The sequence below is a fragment of the Salarias fasciatus genome, chromosome 2 (assembly GCF_902148845.1).
Source record: "Salarias fasciatus chromosome 2, fSalaFa1.1, whole genome shotgun sequence".
NCBI classification, from domain to species: domain Eukaryota; kingdom Metazoa; phylum Chordata; class Actinopteri; order Blenniiformes; family Blenniidae; genus Salarias; species Salarias fasciatus.
Window position 1 is genome coordinate 21,136,395 of NC_043746.1, and position 5,679 is coordinate 21,142,073.

Genomic DNA, 5,679 nt, shown 5'->3' on the forward strand with positions numbered 1-5,679 from the left:
GCGGCGAGAACAAAAACTACAGCAGTTCTGGACTGAAAGTGCTCCAAGAAGTAGATTGGAAAAAGTAAGTATGATCAGGAAGACACGACCGCCGCCCCTTCACAATAAAGGCATCACTATGCAGATGCTTTTCATCCTCGACAGAATATCTGGAGGAGTGCAGCAGAAGAACAGCACAGTATTTATTTACTGAACAGGGGAAATAAATACAGCAAATGTGGTAAAATTAATTGTCCTGCTGAAGACAGACTTATCCCCTCGTTTTCACGTTGCCACAACAAACGGGACTAAAAGTAGAATTTGTGCCACACATCCAGAAGAGTACAGGGAGTTAAAAGGGCCACATATATGCCTGCCAAACAGTTTAATGATTAAAGACCCCTGATGAAAAATGTAAAGATTTATTTTTAGCATGTTTCTTGGCACCAATTTTTAAAGAAAAGCAGCATTTTCACCCATCTCTTAAAATATGCATACGATCCTTGTTCCAGTTCTACATTCATCTTGGTCTCCGAGATCAGAACAGATCATGCAAATTGAGCGGTATGTAAATGAGCCTCAGGGCCAATGGTTTTTATTGAAGCTGACACATCTTCCCTCCTGATGTGACTTGTGGACACACTTCAAGCAGCAGAAGGAAGTCATTTTCTTCTTTCTCTGATTCGATCAAAGCTGGATCCTTGTTAAAACACTGGAGCTATCGCGGCACTTTGCATTTCGGTGTTCACCAAAATATGACTTATATCTTCAATCTGCATGACGTGACAAGCAATCGTTTCCAGTTTGTGATAAAACTGCTGCTGGAGGAATTTCCCTGACGGCGAGCTGGCTGGTTATAAAGTTAGAATGATATTGCAGGCGCCTTCCCGTTGGGCTTCATTTTTCCTCCTGTGTTTCTGACCTGTCTCTCGCGCACGCTGCGTCCTTAATCCTTAACTGTTTCCACCTGAGCTCGTCAAGCCCTTCCTCACGGTGTGTGTTCTAGCTCTCACGTTTATTTCTGCACGTTTGACTCATGCAGTTTCTCATGTCTCACTTTGTTCTGTTTGGACTTGTGTTCGTGTCGCCCGGCTGGTTCCTCTGTTTAATCTTAGTTTTTTAGTCTTACCTGAATAAACAAGTAACTTTAAGCTGAAAGTGAAAGTGACTCATCAGCTATGCACCCTGTCAAAAAATGGGGTCAAAAGCAGCAGCAAAAGCTGATGGATGTAGTGATGAAAGACGGGAATGTGATTTCTGATATTTTGAATGGAAAGTTTGAGTTTAAAAAAATAGATAAATGATTTAAAAAATGTGGAACTGAAGTGTGGAAAAGATCACTGCTGAGTGCAAGACATGAAAGAAGGAATTTAAATCAAACCAAAGTAATTACAGTATTTGGTTTTACCTTGATGCTAAACTTGTAGTTATTTGTAGTTCAGTAAATTTTAAAGTCATTCTTACTGTTGTGTTTCAACTGGGGTGTCAATCGATTGAAATATTTAATTGGGATTATTTGCGTGATTTTAAATAGTTAACTCTCGATTAATTGCAGATTGATTTGTACTTTTTTTTTAACAACTCTAAATGTACATTAACGGGAACCTCATTATGACTTGCTGTCTCATAATATTGACATACAATGTGTGTGTTTTTCTTTTTCAAGCTTTTTCAAGCTTCCATAAAAATGACAGTTTTTATAAGTATACGAACTAAGGATCGACCAATTATTGGCCTGGCCGATAATATCGGCCGATATTGGGCATTTTTCTAATAATCAGCATCGGCCTTTTTTTCCACCAATATCCGATAAAAATTTTTTTTTACCGTATTTCCCGCACTATGAGGCGCACCTAATTGTCTCAAAGCCCAACTGTCTGCCTTATATTTCGGTGCGCCTTTTTTTTCAGAAAATACGGTAATAAAGACCACCCGGTTGTCAGTCAGTTGTCTTGACTACGGCTCCCATAATGCATTGTGATGTGATCACATGAGCAAACAACTTCTGCTTGCTTGTAGCTAAGCTAGCCAGTTCCAAAGAACGGCAAACATGAAGCTTGAGGCAGATTCTCCGCCTCTGACCCGTCAGTCACCAGAACCACACAGTTTGTCCTCAAGTCTCCCAACCGGAGAGCACGGCGCGCGGCTGCACAGCCGCGAGGAGCGGCCCGACGCCGGCGGACAGCCCGCTCGCTGGGACGCCGGGAGCGGTCGGCCGGCAGCGGTCAACCGGCAGCGGATTACAGTCAAGTCGGCCCCACGCATCTTCCGTCACGCACTCACGCCACACATTGAAAACTGAAAAAAAAAATTACCGGTAAATGTGTCTGGTGCGCTGCTGTGGAACCGGGAGGAATCAAACACAAGCCTGTCACAGACCGACCGCTGATTTTTTTTTTTTTCCAGTTTTCAATGTGAGGCGTGAGTGAGTGACAGAAGACGCGTGGGGCCGAGTCGGTCGGGGCGACCGGGGGTTGACTGGTTACCGTGCCGAGAACAGACTGCCTGCCGAAAAATGACTCCCCCCACGGGGGCGCGCATCGATTAGTGATAACATTGATTTTAACATATTTTTTATCGTTACAGTAGCTACAACTTTAGTTCAACCAGGATTCTCCATTGTTTAATCTATTATTTTTTATTCCTACAGTACAGGACATACAGGGGACAAAATACAAGAAAATGAAGGAAAGAGTTGTGTTATCAGCAGCGGCAGATGGTTGAATATTGGAATTTTGGGGAAGTTATGGATGAGATGACTGCATTATTGTGTGTGTGTGTGTGTGTGTGTGTGTGTGTGATAAATATAATTACATGTATCAGTAATAATAATAATAACAATAATAATAAAGTAATCACACAATTATAAACTGAACGAAAACAAAAGGCCTGAGTATAATGAATGTAGAAGTGTTTTCCACTGAGCACATCACATCTCTCTTCACTAGTCACTTCACTACTAAGTCACTACTCTGGGCTGTGGAACAATGTCCCACCCACAGCTACATTTTGATGCCAAAATGTTCATTTTTGCTGCAAATGAATATCGGTTCAACATATCGGTTATCGGTTTCCATAAGTACCAATAATTGGCATCGGCATCGGCCCTAAAAAAGCCATATCGGTCGATCCTTAATACGAACTAAAAAATTAAGTTTCTATTGGTGTCGTGAAGCTTATTAAAGTTACACCATTAAATATGCGGATATTTTTCACAACAACAGAATGTTGCTACAGAACCACTGAAAAGGTTAGATCACTACCAACTGCTAAAGCTAAATATAAATGTAAAGAACAAAATCTGCAGATCCTCACTGAGAGCTGAGTCTGTCAGCACTGTGTAACATCACATACTGTTCAAATGTTAAAAGATGCACATTAGAATTTTTTAAGTGAAGACACACTGAGACCATGATCACAAAATTATTGAAATATTGAAATTCATCATTTGTTCGGAGTTTCAGCGGTCTAAAAAGTCACTCTGACGAGCCCTCCTCAGAACAGGCTGTTTCTGAGCCTGCTTCCCAGTATGCACTTCAACGTGTTTGGCCACGCCCACTCCCACACACACACACACACACATGGCGGGGGCACAGTCCGGGGGATGAGTTAGATCCACTTATTTCAGGATAAGCAAACCCAACTCAAACTTCAACATTTCAGCCGGCATTTCCACAAAATGTGGTGAAGCCAGACAGGGAGGGAACAGACAGTTTTACAATGTGAACGTCATAATGAGGCTACGGCAACACACACTACTATAAGAAACTCTTCACAAAGTGAAAAAAGCATAATATGTCTCCTTTAAAGAAAAATGGGGAAAAAGACTCAAAGACAACTGAGGATTAAATATTGAATATTCATGGAACTGCAGGTGAGAAAACAAATGGAAATAAATTTCTTTAGTTCACAAGAGAGACATGTTCAGTTATTCATGTATGCAGACACATGGTGATCAACATGCATGTACACAAATGTGCATATACACATTTATTTATGATCCAAGTGCAAAAAGTAAACTCACTTCATGCTTGTTGCTGCTTGGTTTGTGGAAAGTTCTGACAGAAAAGGACAGATTTTATTTCAGGTGTCTTTTGATGGATTACTGGATGCAGCTCAATGTGCCTCCATTTATCTTCACACATCATAATTGTTGTGAAATGTCACTGATCAGACCTGCAGGATGGGTAGAAGAAAACATGCATCACTCTGCATCACAGACGTTTTGAGGAGTATTATGCTGATGTGTTAACAAATATCCAGCTTTCATACTCTACAGTCCTGAACAATGCAAGCCGGGATTCGGTCCATGACGAGAACCTCTCAAACCGACCTGAGACCATCGTGGAGGTGAAGATGCTGGATGAAGAGGTCTTGCGCTGCTGTGCTTACAGGGGATCTGTGGTTGTGAGGCTGGTTGGACGCACTGAACAAACTCACTGAAATGCTTTTGGAGACGGCTTATGGTAGAGAACTGAACATTCAGTTCTCAGGTAAGATGGGGGCAAAAACAGATTTGTGAGAACGTGGATAGCTTTATCACACTAACCTCCATCAATGGTGATTTGCTTCATAATTTAAAAAAAATCCTTGACTCTAGCTTATTTGTAGTGTTTTACCTCTCAGATAATCTTCTTTTGTTCCGTTTGGCGGCGTTTGCAAAGTCCCAATTAGCGCTCGCTCGATACATCGATGAAAAATGGATTTGACAGCCTCTGCATTATAAATACTCAGCACATCATAATTACTCCATCTGCAATTACTTTGACACTAACTTTTGTATATGCCCCTGTTGTGGACTAAAAAATGCGCGGAGTGCTTGGCTGAGAGGGAAAACAAATTAAGCCGAGCACTCATTTGAACCGATCATTCTAATAAATTTAACTTGTCTCTTGCAGTGACACATCAAATGCATAATGTGAAAAGATGGCTGAAGGACATTAATGGTGTGCAGCCACACGCACTGCAGTGTGGAATTTATAATAAAGGTCAGAAGTGTTGTACTTTACCCTTCTCACTGTGGAGAGTCTTTTTTTTTCCAAGTTCAAAAAGTTGAAGCAAATAGAAAAAGGAGGAGACTGTGATAAACCAAACAACAACGAGATAAACAAGAGTCGAGATAGACGTGCAGACAAGACGGGCAGACAGCCTGAGATGCTGACGGTACTGAAGTAGCAATTCAATTAGGGGGAGTAAATCCTTCCTGAAGAGACTTTAATGCAGTTACAGACTGAAAACAGCTCTCAGGCTGCTCCTGATCTGCTGGAGTGACAAACTGCCCAGTGCAGGGACACGATGCTGATGCATGACCGCGCAACAGCCTGAATGAAACCAGCCCCACGGCATCTATCATACGGACTCTGAATCATCTGTGATGACATTTAAAACCTGAAACTGTTCATGAGTTTTTGGGGAATACATTCTTTAAACATTAAATCTTAAAATGCTTGATTTGTATTTGCAGATTTGTGGATTTCTTTGGAACCCAAAGCAAAATACAGAACTTCTCTGAAATACTGCTACTGCACCTGCACACCATGGCTGTAGGAACCAGTTTAGTGCATTTCATCCATCATGACACACACCACGTTCAATGCAGTGTATGCTGTTGAGTAACAGTGTTTGTCTAATAAAGTCTACATTTGCTACAATTTCTTCTGGATCACATGCTGACACAATTCATGACAGGATTACTATTGC